This window comes from Delphinus delphis, chromosome 4, assembly GCF_949987515.2.
Source record: "Delphinus delphis chromosome 4, mDelDel1.2, whole genome shotgun sequence".
Taxonomy (NCBI): Eukaryota; Metazoa; Chordata; class Mammalia; order Artiodactyla; family Delphinidae; genus Delphinus; species Delphinus delphis.
Genome location: NC_082686.1, coordinates 10,554,792 through 10,571,558, shown reverse-complemented (window position 1 = coordinate 10,571,558; position 16,767 = coordinate 10,554,792). Strand labels below are relative to the sequence as shown.

At 42.9% G+C, this 16,767-nt stretch overlaps 1 protein-coding gene across 3 annotated transcripts in view; it reads right to left on the bottom strand.

The window, feature by feature from the left end:
* Positions 1-16,767, bottom strand: part of RCAN1 (regulator of calcineurin 1) — a 95,835-nt gene that overhangs the window by 34,016 nt on the left and 45,052 nt on the right. The window contains exon 1 of one of the 3 annotated variants that reach the window (XM_060010341.1): positions 6,949-7,003. The exons of the other annotated variants lie outside the window; for them this stretch is intronic. The gene's annotated coding sequence lies outside the window, so the exon portion shown is untranslated. Of the gene's footprint in view, positions 1-6,948; positions 7,004-16,767 lie in introns of those variants that run through there. 3 annotated transcript variants of the gene reach the window in all.

Sequence of the window (16,767 nt, the reverse complement as noted above, 5' to 3'; positions counted from 1 at the left end):
TAGCCAACTAATACGACCTCCAGCTTAAGAGTATATAACCACATAAACGATGCCCATGTTGAACTACCACTCTTACTAAAAATCCTCATATAAGGTCTCTGCAGAAGCACAAATTCCTATCTACGGTTTGCCTGAATGTTTTCAAGGAAAAGTGTCTGGAAGAAAACGATTAGACAGAGATGTCAGCACTGGAACGCGCACCCAGCTACCCCCAGACACAATTAGTGGCGCGTGCAGAGATTTGCTACGTATCTGATGGAATTCACATTCTGCCACCATCCAGTACCAAGCTGTAAGTCAGTCATTCATGTATGCAAAACCACAGAACTCTCTGATGTTAATAAAGTAAGACAGGCAACTCTATGACAATGATTAAACTCGCCTTTGCAAACGCCACATTTTTGGCAATCATTTGGAATGGAGTTTTTTTTTTTTTTTTAACTAAACAGACCCAAGGAAAATAGCAGAAAGGTGTTCAAAGGCACCCATTACACCAAGGAAGCCATCCACGAGGATGCACGCATGCCAAGAGTGCATCCTACATTCTGAACACTGTTTCTTTTCAAATGGGCTGTGTGAAAGGTTGCTGGCTGGCTTCTAACTGGAAAAGTCACAGAAATTTACCCTTGCAGAAAATATCTATAACTGTTTCTTCCTTGGAAAAAATAATGACAAGCCCTGAATCATATTTCCTAGGATCTTAAAATAATGATGTTGATTTGCTGGTTTATTTGAAAATTCCATGGTAATAAAATAAAATAACCAATTAAAGATTTAACCTATTTCCATAGGAGCAGTCAAGGGAAAAGGAGGCGGCAGAAAGCAGCTGACACTTCGCCTTAACGACTTTTCGGCGAGTCCAAAACCCACGTTCCGACAATGGGTAGTTCTGAAATACAGCAATTACTGGAAGTGCCTAGGCTGGGATCCTCCCTGAAGACCATTCTTTCCTCTTTCTTTCATTAAATCAGCCTTAAGGAATTCTTAAACCTCTCAAATCTTCACTTGTAGAACTTCTAGCATTTCTCCATTGGCCACTGAAGTTGAAATCCGTTCTTATCCTTCTGAGCCCAGCACATTGGAGGCTGAGGACAAGTGGGCGGTGATAAAAATCTTAGAATTAAGATTAAGAGTAGGGCTCGTGGGTCCCATGAGAAGACTTAGATGACCAACAGTTCTAGAAATTTTCTTCATACTAAGAAACAGTCCAGTCAGTGGAGAAAAGGAAGGAATGATCAGATCTTTACAAGGCAGAGTCCGGGGCAGACAACTGTGCATGTGCTCAGAGCATGAAGTATATAGTAAGAGATGTTAGGTGAAGGGCCAGCAGAGGAGTCCTGCCAGGTGCCTATGAGGGTCCCTCCACCCTGGGGTGTTTCCCAATCCTGCTGGGGAGAGGTATGAATGTCACATAAAGAGACTTGAGGTTGTGGACATACAGAGCTCTGCAGGTATTAGCATCAGGTGGTGACACCCTTTAGGGTTGGGATTTTTGCTAACTCTGCAGATATAGTTTGTTTATGCAGCTCTGGCCTGGATGGTCTAGATACTCACAGGGCAGCCCTGAGCCAGTAGTCCTGGCCTCACCTGTGAACTTGTAAGAAACGCAGAACATCGGGCCCCACCTGAGATCCACTGAAGCAGAGTCTGCATTTTCACACGATTCCCAGGTGATGCCCACACATGCTATCAGTCTGTTCGGGTGCTAAAACAGACTAAGACTGGGCAGCTTATAAACAACAGGTGTTTATTTCTGTCGGTTCTGGGGGCTGGGAAGTCCAAGATCAAGGTGCCAGCAGGTTTGGTGTCTGGTGAGGGCCCAATTCTTGGTTCATAGAGGGCTAACTTCTCATGGTGTCTTCACATGGCAGAAGGGGCAGGGAGCTCTCTGGGGTCTCTTTTATAAGGGCACTAATCCCATTCGTGAGGGCTCTGCTGTCTGACCTAATCACCTCCCAAAGGCCCCATCTCCTAATATCATCACATTGGGGGTTAGGATTTTAATGTGTGAATTTCAGGGGAGACCAGCATTCATCTGTGGCATACAGTGAGGTCTAGGCTGGAAGGGGAGGAAGAACACGCCCATTGTTACCATCTGATTGCTCAGTGATACCATGTGACAAGGACATGAAACCATCCTGGGTTAACTTGGGGACAGATGATTCTCTACACCTTGCCAGATGGCCACACATGGCAAACAAGGCAAATCTGGTTGGCAGGATTCTTCCAGAGGGATGTTTACCAGGTTGCCAAGGGCATCAGAGTCAACTGGACTTTCGCTGTTGTTCAATGGAAAGTTGGGAATTCACATGCAGGCTTCATTCTTCATTGAATTGTTCCATTAGATATGCTGGTTAAAATATACATGCTATATTTCTATACATATATCTCTATCTCTCTCTATATCTATATGTATATATCTCTATATACATCTATGTCCCAAGCTGTAATTAGTGAATGCTATGTGTACCTATCAAGTCTAACAGACAGGGAAGAGATGGCTTGATTACTTGATTATCTTTAACTGACTTCTATTGCCAATAAAACAACAAACTTATTTCCCTCCATGTTTAGTTTTAGTGGTTGATTATATTTTCAACATTTTCCTCTAGCAATGTAGCTTTATGAAACTTATATGATCCAAACTTTTAATCCACTCCATTTCCCCAAGGTTCTCTTTTCTCTTTAACAGGATGATAGAAGGCCAGATCACACTGCCTCCTTCTCAACTTCAGAGCACCCTTCTAAAACACATGGGCTTCTCTGGTGGCGCAGTGGTTGAGAGTCCGCCTGCCGATGCAGGGGACGCGGGTTCGTGCCCCGGTCCGGGAAGATCCCACATGCCACGGAGTGGCTGGGCCTGTGAGCCATGGCCGCTGAGCCTGCGCGTCCGGAGCCTGTGCTCCGCAATGGGAGAGGCCACAACAGTGAGAGGCCCCCGTGTACCGCAAAAAATAAAATAAAATAAAATAATAAAATAATAAAAAATAAATAAATAAAACACAGCACAACACAGGGAGAAGCAACTCTCTTGCAGACTGTAAATGACATTGCCTTATAAGCAGCAACACCAGGAGTATGAAAAAAGGTATTAGAAACAAAAGGACAGATGCCCCCTTTTGCAACAGCACCTCTGTCAAGATGAGCTGCTTTTCTGACTTGACCTAGCAGCCTCAAAGGGCTTTCGGGTGAATGTCCGTATCCCCCATGGAGTGGGAGTGGAGTGGAAATGCATTCGAGTTGACAGCAGGGATCCACAAGTACTGAAAGGGCTGTGCTTTCACTCCATGGTACTTTTCAATTTTACCTCAAAACTTATGATTGAAAAAAAAAAAAAAAAGACTCCAGGTGTCTGGAGCGTTATGCCACATGATTTGCAGTACATAAAATCATGGAAAGTCACACCACTTCCTGATAGCGCACAGCTCATGTTGGCCACCGAAACCCTTCTTCTGACTAATTCATTCCATGCTGTAGTTTTCCAAGGCTGACTCATAACCATATCCTACTTCTCTCATTTCCTGAAATGATTCTGATGAAGGTTATTCCACATAAAACGTGGAATGATATATAAAATCCAGAAACCTAGGTACAGTTTTAAAATCTTAACTCTAAGTCCCAAATAAACTTTTGTCATAAATTCATCAGATGGACACATGTTTCTGGGTTTCACAAGGACATCACACACTCCAGTAGATTAGGCTATAACACAGTACTGGGCTCGCGATCAAAATTACAGAACTCAATTCAGAAGCAGATCTACTTTTAACGAAACAAATAGGCTATAAAGCAAAAATATTTTCAGGGCTTCCCTGGTGGCGCAGTGGTTGAGAGTCCGCCTGCCGAAGCAGGGGACACGGGTTCATGCCCCGGTCCGGGAAGATCCCACATGCCGCGGAGCGGCTGGGCCCGTGAGCCATGGCTGCTGAGCCTGTGCATCCGGAGCCTGTGCTCCGCAACGGGAGAGGCCACAACAGTGAGAGGCCCGCATACCGCAAACCACACCCCCCAAAAAAAATATTTTCAGACCACAAAGGGGTCTGAAGTCGGGATGAAGTACGATGAGGATGCAAAAGGGATTAGAAGCCGTATAGACCCTTCTGTTTTATAAGATGGGATCATCATCATGCTTTATTTAAAAGAACATTTCACTATTTAATCCCCAAATTTTTTACATTATTACCAAAAGGAGCATGGAATACTTTATTTTAGTTTTTATTCTTTTAACATTGAGTACTCTAAATTGCCTTGATTTGCCCCTATTTTAAGGAAGATAAATGCTTTAAAATTACTTTTGTTCTCTAAAAAAACAAAATCCCTTAGAAGCAATACACATTTCGACTCTTTAGTCAGAGTTTCTGGGAAAAGAGTAAACAAGCCAACTCTTTACTAATTATTTCTCATACTCATCTTCTATCTTTGACACTTAGAATTATTTTTATTTTTCTAGTTAACATCCTGAAAAGTATGTGTTTCAATATAATAAAAATGTGAAAGCATTTTGAATCATGCAATCATTATCTTATCAGAATCACTCAGCATTTCTAATACCCACTAAGGAACATTTTTGGAAAATCTTTCAAAATGAGTTACTCATTGGCTGCTGAAACCCTAATGAAATGATGATTCCAGAGGCCAGGGTCAAGAATGGCAACTAAAACCATCAGGTGAAAAGCAGACGGGGGGAATTTTATCAGCTGGATCAGATTGACCACAGTTCAACTCGGAGATGGACTGATATGACACACAAAAGGGGAGACAACCAGACATTATGCACCTCTCGATGGACGGCAGTAACAGGACATCTCACGTAAACAAAAACAAAACTAACAAAACACTGATTTGACCACTTTCCCAGACCTATGGGTTTACAATAAATAGAGGGATAAAGGAATGTGCTAACAGGGTGCAATTGCCAGGAAATGTCTAAAAAGGGACTTTCTACCAGACAAATGACCCAGTCTTCAAATACAAATGACTATGGATGGGGAACCCAGACATTAACAGACAGAAGAGATATATCAACCAAGTGCAATCGGTGCATCTTATTTGAACTCTGACCCAAACATGCTAAGGACAAAAATAGATTCATGAGTCAATTTGGGAAATTGGAACACGGAATTGGTATTTGATATTAAGAAAGTACTTTTATCTCTTTTTTTAAAGAAAAGAGTCCTTATCTGTTAGAGATGCATACCTTTGAAATGATATGATGTCTGGGGGGTATCGTTAAAATTACCCCATGGTGTGAGGATGGGAAGGGGAAATTCCATGTGGTGATCAATGCTGAGACTGGGTGATGAGTTGAGTCCATGTTGAGTTCATTAGACTATTCACTCTACTTTTGTAAGTGTTTGAAAACCTCCGTAAACAAAGTTATTTTTAAAAAGTAGTGAAGAATTGATAGGGGATTTAAGATAAGGTCAGCACTACCTGTACTAATGTTAAACAGACATGGTATAAGATGGCTTTCCTAATAAAATGTATAATTCACAAAAGCTGAAAGTATGTAATTTTTAAGTTTTAGCAATTTTTCAAGAGAACGAAGTCTCTGATGAAAACTGTCATACCCTGACACAAAGTATACAACAGAACTCTCTTGGACATGGCTTATTTTTTTGCAAGTATTGTCCTACAGACAACAGGGAAAATATTTAGAACAACTTTCAAGATGCTGGAAAATAGGTACAAAGAAACATCTCAGTCCACCTTTCAGATGAGGACCCAGTAGTATCGAAGTTTTTGTTTCTTACTGTGTAACAGACCCGGGTCAGGTCAGTCACATGACTAAGGTCTAAGGACCATGCTGAAAAGGGTGCTCTAACTACACGGTTGATGAAACACTGGATGCTTTATGGTTCTTTAAAGCTGTGAGGACCACACTGGAGCCATGGGTAAGGGTAACGTCCACTCGACCGGATACGCCACGGGGACGCCTCATGCCCGCATGGCTCACTCCAGCCACCCATTGCAGAGGCACTAACTCATAACTCCCACGACAATCCAGTGAGGTGTGGAGGTGGCAACTGTCTGTTTCTATTTCATCTATGAAAAGACTGATGCAGATCACATGATCGCCCAAGTCAGAGAAAGACTCAAGAGGAGGGCCGGAAATAAAACCCAAGCCAACACTTGGAAAGCCCAGCATGTAGTGTTAACCATCATGATCTACTTTGTTCCAAGCCTGGGGAAGACGCTGAACTGAGTGACATATTCAGATGCATATTAGCACATATCAGGTGGCGGGTTTTTAAATTTCCAGATAATTTTTTAAAAGAAGAAACATTACAACAACTTTCACATTGAACCCACTTAGAAGATGAGAAAGGTGGTGTCCATTTTTCACAGGAGAAGATGACGTTAATAGCCTCGGCAGCCAACAATGGTAATGATGAAGAGGAGGGGAAGCAGTAGCTCTCAAATTGGCACCTACCAGGTTCGGGGGCGGGTACGTGGCATCTGTTCTCTCTCTTCCTCCTTAAACTTCTCTGTGAGAGAGGCGCTATTGCTTTTTCACAGCCGAGGAATTGTCTGCGAATTAGGCTAACTGAATTAGGCTACAGGTCATGCCGAATTCTCTTGGATGTTTGACTTGGAATCAGAATCTGAAGCAAGGTGACAATGAAACTGTACCCGGCCGAACACAAATTCTTAAAATGGTGAAGAATGATCCATCATACCTGGTGGCCAACTATGTTGACAAGATCAAGCCGTCAAGGAGATGCCTGTGGTCCCATGAACTACTAATGGAAAAAGCTTAATTCTCTTAATGCTGCCGACACTTCACGAGACATTTGGCCACACCAGGGAACATGCTACCCCACGCGGGCATCCTGCACTGACAGGCGGACAAAGGAACACGCTAGAGAAAGACAAAGATGAAAAGGTTTGCGAGGCCAGGGACCTTCTGTAAGAAAGCAGGCCTCAGGCTCAGGCCCTGTTCCTTACCTTAAGCACCACACCACCTCCACGTACAGCAAAACACAGTGACTGAGGCTCAGAGTGATGGATGAGGTGGAATCACCTAGGAAAGGCATTATCAAGGATTACCAAGAAAGGAAATTCTCAGGAAAAATTCTTTCAGCCCTATTTAAGATTAAGGCAGGGTTGGACTGTCCATTTTAGACACTGATCCCCAAATAGTTAAACTTCTAATGATCAGAACATTATATCCTTTTTCTACAGAAAACCTGGCTATCTAAGGATTTTGAAGAGCAGAGGTTTTACGCTGGTTTCCCAAGAAGCTATGGCATCTTAGGACAGTGGTCCAGGAGTCAGTTTTGGTCTTTAGCCCCAGCTTTGGCAAAAACAAGTTGTGCTGTGCTGGGCTGAACATTTCATCTCCCTGGATCTGTCTCATCTGTTGCAAAATCAATGGTAAAGGAGCTCCAAAAGGATCATAGCAGGGACAGGAAAGATCATAATCACCTATAACATAATTCAGCTTATATAATGGAACAAATTGTGGGAAAGCAAGGCAGAGATATTAACACTCATGTATTCATATCTATGCTAATGGAGTACTATAAACCCATTTCACCTGAATACTAAAAATAGGCTTCCGAGTAATCATAATAATTTTTTTAAAAAAAACCATAAATTACTGTCATCCTAGCTGCATGAAATTTCTGTTAGAATCACTGGAAATTGTGAGAATGCAAAGATAGATAAATGTAGCCTACTTATTCCAGGAATCGTTGGAAAATTCATACAAGGTCAGGATAAGGGGGGAAAAAAAAGAAAGAAAACTTGCCTGAGAAATTAAGTAGTGTCAGGAAGCTTAATATAATCTGTGTTTGATTCACAGCACAGGATGCTTTCTGTAAGAACTCTTATCTAACCCTGTTTGTTCTGGACAGTGGCTGGTCCGCTTGTGAATGATGAGTTCAGACAAGTTCAAGTTAATGAGCTCCATGAAGAATCCTATTATGTAGGCGTTTCCATAACTTTCATAGGCAAGGGAGAAGATAAAGAACTTGTTTGTAAGGTGAACAAACGTCCTGCTGGCAATGGTCTGATCAGCCTAATAATGCTTTAGACGCTGTGCTCTCAAAGATCCCCTTGTTCCATGGATTAAGTCAGTCAAAAATCCAGAACCGGGTCCCATAGAAGGTACTGACGATCTTCTGAGAACGTACCTCCCATTTTCCTGTTTATTACGCAGGCTCTGAATAATAATATTTTTAAGTTACGTTCAACCTACACTGTGCAGTGTACAAGTCTTTTCACATGTACTAACTCATTTGAGTTTCCGGAAATTCTCTGGAGGATATAGGGAAGGCATTCTCATCCTTACCTTTGAGAAATGAGGCTCGGTGAGCTCAGATCACTTGCCCAAGGTCATGTAGCTCCTACTGGCAACATCTACATGCATGTTCATGCCTTCTGACTGTTTATTACCCAGAATGGCTGTACCCAAATACACCGTCTTGTAAATCCTTAAGACGGTACCAAAAAAGGCATAGTTGAGGTATACACACATGCCCTCAGATTTCTGTGGTGAGTCAGTAAACGTGACTTTAAAGGGAACACTGATTTGTGAGCTCATTCACGTCTTAGGCTCTGAACTGAGATAGGGTTAACTGACCAGTACAAATTTTTTTCCCCCAATTAATCTTTTAATCCAAGAAGTAAGGTTCTAGGCATTCTTGAGCACTCTAGCACAAACCCCAAATCTGCCTAAACTATTAACAGAGGTGCGTGATTTATGACTCTGACAAGCATGCTTTAGTCTGAAGGTGTGGGCTGATCAAAGGCACATGCTGGCACAGATGCAAGCAACCCATGAAGGGGCTTAGGAAGGAAGCACTCACACTGGAAGGGGCTGGAAGTTTCTGCGAGAAGCCTAGTTTTAGAACTCCTCTGTGGAGAAATGCAAATCAAAACTACAATGAGGTATAACCTCACACTGGTCAGAATGGCTATCATCAAAAAGTCTACAAATAATAAATGCTGGAGAGGGTGTGGAAAAAAAAAGAATCCTCCTACGTTGCTGGTGAGAATGTAAATTGGTGCAGCCACTATGGAGAACAGTATGGAGGTTCCTTAAAAAAACTAAAAATAGTGTTACCATATGATCCAGCAATCCCACTCCTGGGCATATATCTGGAGAAAACTCTAATTCGAACAGATAAATGCACCCCAACGTTCATAGCAGCACTATTTACAATAGCCAGGATATGGAAACAACCTAAATGTCCATCAACAGAGGAGTGGATAAAGAAGATGTGGTACATATATACAATGGAATATTACTCGGCCATAAAAAAGAATGAAATAATGCCGTTTGCAGCAACAAAGATGGACCTAGAGATTATCATACTAAATGAGGTAAGTCAGACAAAGACAAATATCATATGATATCACTTATACATGGAATCTTAAAAAATGATACAAATGAACTTATTTACAAAACAGAAATTGACTCACAGACATAGAATACAAACTTATGGTTACCAAAGGGGAAAGGGAGGGGTGGGATAAATTAGGAGTTTGTGATTAAAATATACACACTACTATATATAAAACAGATAACCAACAAGGACCTACTGTACAGCACAGGGAACTCTACTCAATACTCTGTTATAACCTAAATGGAAAAAGAATTTGAAAAAGAATGGATACATGTATATGTATAACTGAATCACTTTGCTGTACACCTGAAACTAACACAACATTATTAATCAACTATACTCCAGTATAAAATAAAAATTAAAAGATAACCAACAAGGACCTACTGTATAGCACAGGAAACTATACTCAGTATCTTGTAGTAACCTATAATGGAAAAGAATCTAAAAAAGAACATATATATATGTGTGTGTATATATGTGTGTGTGTGTGTGTGTGTGTGTGTGTGTGTGTGTGTGTGTGTATATATATGAATCACTTTGCTGTATACCGGAAACTATACAATACTGTAAATCAACTATATTTCTTTTAAAAACTCCTCTGTGAATAAAAATCTTTTAAAAACTCCTCTGTGAATTGCTCCATATAAGAATATCAACCTAGACTTCTGTAAGAACTTAACAAGCAGGATCTTCCTTTACTATTTTTCCATCTTTTACACTTAGAAAAGACAGGTAATAGCATACGAATAAAAACTGATGAAAAAGAACAGCCGCAGACAATGAAGGTCCATATTGATATTCATCTCAAGGTGGTTGGTTTTTTGTGGGGCAGCCATTTACTGGAAAATATCTGTCCAAAAGGAGGGTCGTTATACAATTTTAAATAATGAAAATAGGGTTTTATAAGGGAAACTATTTTGCAATTCTTTAATAATTTTAATACTTAATACGATAATTTGAAATGTACCAGAAGAAAATTTGGTTAAAGTGACAACAAAAACAGAGTGTCAAAAATTGTAAACATTGACATAATTTCACAAAGACATCAGGAGAATGATACATCTGTTTAAGGAGCACAATGAGAGCCTGGGGGAAGCTACATGGAGAATTAATGGCGAAATAAAGAAAGAAAAAAAGAGTAATATCCAGCAAAGACTCTCTGAGAATACTTCAAAACTAATGCTGTGCTGAAATCGTGATTGGTGTAAACACAAGATAAAAGCTCCCAATCTACGCCACTTTCTATGCACCAAAAAACTTTTTGTTAAGTGGTTACTTCAAAACTTTTATTTTTAGTACAGAAAAACTCCCCAAAGTATACTCGTAAGCCGTGGTTGGACGATTTTTGATGTTGAAAATAGTGATCTAGGGAGTGCCCTGGTGGCCCAGTGGTTAAGAGTCTGTGCTTCCCAGCAATCCCACTACTGGGCATATACCCTGAGAAAACCATAATTCGAAAAGAGTCATGTACCAAAATGTTCATTGCAGCTCTATTTACAATAGCCCGGAGATGGAAACAACCTAAGGGCCCATCATCGGATGAATGGATAAAGAAGATGTGGCACATATATACAATGGAATATTACTCAGCCATAAAAAGAAACGAAATTGAGCTATATATACAATGGAATATTACTCAGCCATAAAAAGAAACGAAATTGAGGTGGATAGACCTAGAGTCTGTCATACAGAGTGAAGTAAGTCAGAAAGAGAGAGACAAATACTGTATGCTAACACATATATATGGAATTTAAGAAAAAAAAATGTCATGAAGAACCTAGGGGTAAGACAGGAATAAAGACACAAACCTACTGGAGAACAGACTTGAGGATATGGGGAGGGGGAAGGGTGAGCTGTGACAAAGCGAGAGAGAGGCATGGACATATATACACTACAAAACATAAGGTAGATAGCTAGTGGGAAGCAGCCGCATAGCACAGGGAGATCAGCTCGGTGCTTTGTGACCGCCTGGAGGGGTGGGATAGGGAGGGTGGGAGGGAGGAAGACGCAAGAGGGAAGAGATATGGGAACATATGTATATGTATAAGTGAGTCACTTTGTTATAAAGCAGAAACTAACACACCATTGTAAAGCAATTATACCCCAATAGAGATGTTAAAAAAATAAAATAAAATAAAATTGGAATCATTAAAAAAAAAAAAAAAAGACTGCGCTTCCACTGCGGGGTGGGGGGGGTGAGGGTTCGATCCCTGGTGGGGGAACTAAGATCCCGCATGCCACCCAGCCAAAAAAAAAATCAACAACAACAACAAAAAACTAAAAAAAAAAGGAAAAGAAAATAGTGACCTGCCTGCATATCCTCTTTACTTTAAATACCATTCTGATGCTCTCTATGTAAACAAAAATACATCTGAATACTTTTCTTTTCCTCCAAGAGTTAAAAATGTTGTTGTTAGTTCTACTTGGCTTGTTTGAATAGTTGACAGCAGAACTGCAAGGACGAGCTCTCTCTGGAAAATGTTTCCCTCTTTCTGGATTAGATTACATAAAAGTTAGTTACCTGAGTCATCTGTTTATGAAAAGAAGCCAAAAAGGAATTCGTACACGGTGTCAACAGCAATAAAACCTGAATTTTAACTCAGAACTGTTCTGTCAATATTGTCCCATGTCAGGGCACCACAATGGTCCTGCTGTTCAAATAGCTGATGCAGCCTGGGCTGGCTCCTGGCCCACCCAATTTTCCACAGGCGCATAGGATTCGGGATCTGGCTCCTTCAAAGGCTCAAGATCCTATCTTTTCCAATTCAGGGAACTACCCAGAAAATTCCACGTCGTGCGTGACGCCAGTGCACTCGTGCTACACTCCATTACATTCTCTTAAATGTGACTGCAATAAAGCGGGCCACTCCCAAATCGGCCTCATATTTTCTGTGATTTCAGGCAGAACAAGCGCTTCAAGAAAATCTGACCGAGTGCTCTGTGAATTCCATTATGAGGGCACATAAAATAATCATCTTGCTCTATTTCCCTCAGGGGTAATCTCCGAAGGTCACGTTTTGGCTGTAAATCAATAAAGACTTCCTGGAGCCCTGATTTCATCTGCAGCAATCAGTTTGGGAACATATTCTCATGCTCCTGAAAAATCAGATTACTCTATATTCCATAATGATCCCTAAATATTCTGAATATTTGGTCACCACTGGTTGAATACCTACTACAAGCCAGGCGCTCCCAGGAAGGCGTATTTTCTGGGCGGGGGCGGGGGGCAGACACACAGGGGGCACAGGAAGAAAGGCACGTGGCAACGCCCTGGGGAGGCCCCGCAAAGGGCAGAGGGATTACACCAGTGGGAGAACAGGAGGGAGGGAAGGCGGGGCCAAGGAGCCGGCATCCTCCCACTGCCTTCTTATACCTGAAGTGTCTAGGACAGCAACGTCAATATACTTAACACTGCTGAACTGTTCTTAAAAAAAAAAACAAAAAAAACCCAAAGATACGAGAACCGAATCTAATCACGAGGGAACATCCGCAGAACCCAGACTGATGGCCATTCTATGAAGTGACAGGTCTGGTACCCTTCAAAAGTGTCCGGGTCCTGAGAGTTCAGGAAAGACGGAGGGGCTGTTCTAAACGGAAGGACACTCAAGGGATCAGACAGCCACTCGCCACTCGTGAGCCTCAAAGGGATCCTTTTACTCCAAAGGGTGCCACTGGGACAAATGGAGAACTTTGAACGAAGTCTCAGGATTACATGGCCGTAATGTGTCAGTGCTTACGTCCTGATCCCGATAGCTGTATTGTGATTATTTGGCAGTGTGTCCTTGTTTTAGGGGACGTGCTACTGTATTCAGGGGTGGTGGGCGCACCTGGCAACTACTTTCCAATGGCTCAGAAAAAAAGTTACTTGTATTGAACTTGCGACTTTTCTATACCAACCACCGCAAAAAGAGAACTATAAGTGAGGGCACATGCAGAAGTTCAGCACGGTGCTGTCACAGGGTGGTGTCAGGGCTCCGGGCCGCCCAGGATTGAACCCCAGCTTCACTCTGTGCACTGTGTACCCGCCACTTCGGGCAAGTTATCTCACCTCTGTGGGCTTTAGTGTCTCATCGGTAAAAAGGGATAAGAACACCCGGGTGTTAGCTCATACCGTTGTGGAGGGGATTCAACAGGAAACATGTAAAGTGCTCACCGTGCTGGTCCTATTAAAACAAGCACATGTGTTAATTAGATATCCTTACCCCAAATAATCAAAGATGCTGCTGGTGGCGCATCCACGTCAACCTTCAGCCACCAGCATGCCTGGCTATCCTTGTCACTCTTTAGCTCCACCTTTGCTGGGCACATCAGGAGGGACATCTTCCTTCAACAAACCTTTTATCTTAACTTCTGCTCACCTCAGCGTCAGGCTGGGTGTCATCACCACCGTCGCCATCATGTATTGATTAGGTGTCCACTGTTTTCAGGGAAAAAGAATGTTGGAAGACAGGCCCTTGCCTTTGCAGAACTAACATGCAAAGCGGAAAGCCAATTCGTTTGACATTAGCTGTTACAAACCTAAGAACTCACTGTACACTCTAGTGTAAAACTTATCTTGGAGCCAATATTGGCACCATATTTCTGAGCTGAAATTCATGAGTTATTGCTGTTGACACTGGAAAGTGGCTCAGCCTTTCTGGAAAACAAGTCGGCAATGTGCAACCATGTTTATAAGGTCCATAATCTTGGACTCTATGATTCCATTTGGGAGAATTAATTCCTATATCAAAAAAAAAAGACAAATAGTTTGAAGATGCTTAAGTCAGTGCTGTTTATGATAGAAAAATATCTGTGGAAATGCAGCAAAACGGGAAGTCTGTTATCTGCAAGAACTAACCGCTAGCATTCACTGAGCGCTGGGTGCAGAGAGCTGGTTTATTAGGGCCACAGCCCGGGAAGTGTGAAAAGGCAGGGACCTTCCAGGACCGCAAGGAACTCAGCGTGGCTGAGCACACGTGGTGTGGTGGGAAGGATGGTGGTGTGGGAAATAAGAAATGAAGTCAGAGAGGCAAGCAGGGTCCAGGTCAGACCTTAGAAGGCTGTAGGGGCTGTACTATGAGAACTGTGAGCCCACTGGAAGGAACGAGATGCGGTTTGTGACTTGGGAAGACCGCTCTGGGCACCTTGTAGAGTTTGACTTGAACGCAGAACAGAGGGGAGAGGGGAGAACAGTGTGGAGGTTGGAGCAGTGACCAGGCGGGAGGTGAGGAGGGCTGGGACCCAGGCAGTGGTGCCGGGGATGCACACCTGAGAAAAGGGCCAGTGAACAAAAGCAGAATAGGGACCTCCCTGGTGGTCCAGTGGTTAAGACTCCGAACTCCCAATGCAGGGGGCCCGGGTTCGATCCCTGGTCGGGGAGCTAGGTCCCACACGCTGCAACTAAGACCCTGTGCAGCCTAAATAATTAAATCAATAAATATTTCAAAATAAAAAAGCAGAATAAACACCCAGTTAAGGATCACAACTATGTAACATGTGTGTTTGTTCACTGGAAAAGATTTAAACATAAATTTTAAAGTAATGCAAATTGAATATGATGTTCATTGATTTTCTTTTTTCTAGAAAGTCTATGAAAACCTTGCAATGATATATACACATATTTATAATTTTAAGTTAAGTCCAAGATTTGACCCCTACTGTCATTTAGGGTGATGCTACCTGAGTGTGGTCTGTGGACAGCAGCCAGTCTGCAATGAGGTCAGAACAGAAACTGGGAGTGTTTAGAAACTTTCAAAGCAGTTTATCAGAAAAATTGCGTGTCTGTTGCATCTAATAATAAAACATTAAGGCTTGTGCTCTGTACGTCTTCCTGTTCCACTTCATTCTTCTAGTCATTTATTTTTATTATATTGTACTTATCAGTTGGCAAGAGACTGGAAATGGAAACAAAGCAGGTCATCCTGGCAGATCGTTTGAGAAATGCTGATTGAAACACACTGCACAGCTGGGGGCTCTCAGAGGCTGGCCCGGTCCACACAGGGCTGCCTGCTCCAATTGGCCGCTAGCAGTGCCTCTTAGCCCCTGCCCCCAAATCTGGGCCGCTGCACCATTTACATGGTGGTTGGGATGGTGAGGACTCAGGTCTGGGGAAGAGGTCCATACACACCTTGGAAGTAGATTTGGGTCATTTGGGGAGGGAACTGCAGGGTCCTGTACCCTAAATGTGGCGTTCATGGAGGGGTGCAGGGTCTGAGTGACATGTCTCCTTAGGACACAGGAGGGCTAATGTGGGGAAGCACTGGGTCCTGGGCTGGTGCCCATTGCCAGGGTCTACTGAGCTCTTGATTACAAGACAAACACCGCCAGGTTCCCTCCCCACCCCACCCCCAAAAGTACACAGTTCCATTGTCCTCTAGCTTCTCGGTTACAAGGAACCAAACTCTCCTTGCCTCTTCTTCCCTGATCCTTTTCCTTTCTCCCTTCCCAATGCGCACACGGACACGTGCACAAGGCGCACACGGACACATCTGCACAAGGCGCACACGGACACCTGCACACGTGCGCATCCCGGTTGCGCACGTGCATGAGCTCACACACGCAGGTCTGGACCAATCACTGCTCCCCGGGTGGAGCAGGATGGGGTCAGAGCGCCTCCGACCCGGAGGGGACACACAGGGCCAGTGAGCCTCACCCTCACCTGGAGGAGGGGCCAAGGAGAGGTCAGAATCACGCCAAGCACTCTCACTTCAGCGTTCTTTACCTGAAGGCTTTAAACTAAAAATCTGATAGATGGTATCGCTTTGCCTTCCTCCCACCCCAGGCCGCCCCCAAACCCCATTACGATTCTGCGTGTTTCTACAATTCGAGGTGGTGTAGCCACAAACCACATGCTTTCAAGTAAAAGGAAACCCTGAATACTTAAAAGATTGAGAACACAAGCTCTAAGAGTATCCCTCTGTTAGATAAAGGTAACCAGCCATTCAGACTAATCTCAAATCAACTCTGAAACTGAAAACCTCAGCCCAGTTACTGACAGGGAAAATGTTTAGGGAAATCTTTGTGAGGTTTAAACCTACAACAAAGACATCTCTAGCAAGGACAGCCTTCATTGGAATTTCCTACTCCTTGCTGTTGCTGGTGTAATGAAATAGTAACATAACAGGAAAAAGGGGGGAGGAAGCATGTCCCTCTCTTGCCATTTATATTCCAGAGTTCTGTCTGCTTCGTGGACAGAAGATAATCAGGGTGAAATAGATACTGTCCAATGTCTCTTGTGCATTTGGGTGGTTCTGCCTAAAAGCGTCTTAGCCCTGAGAACGGGGGAGGTGTTGACAGATCTGTGTGGCAATGCACTTAAAGCAGCGTCCACGGGGACGTAAGCCTTCCACTCAGGACCTGAGCTCCAGCGTTGAAAGCACACCATGGTCCTATTAACGGAAGTTTGAAATGCACACTGCAAGCTGACTCCTACTTC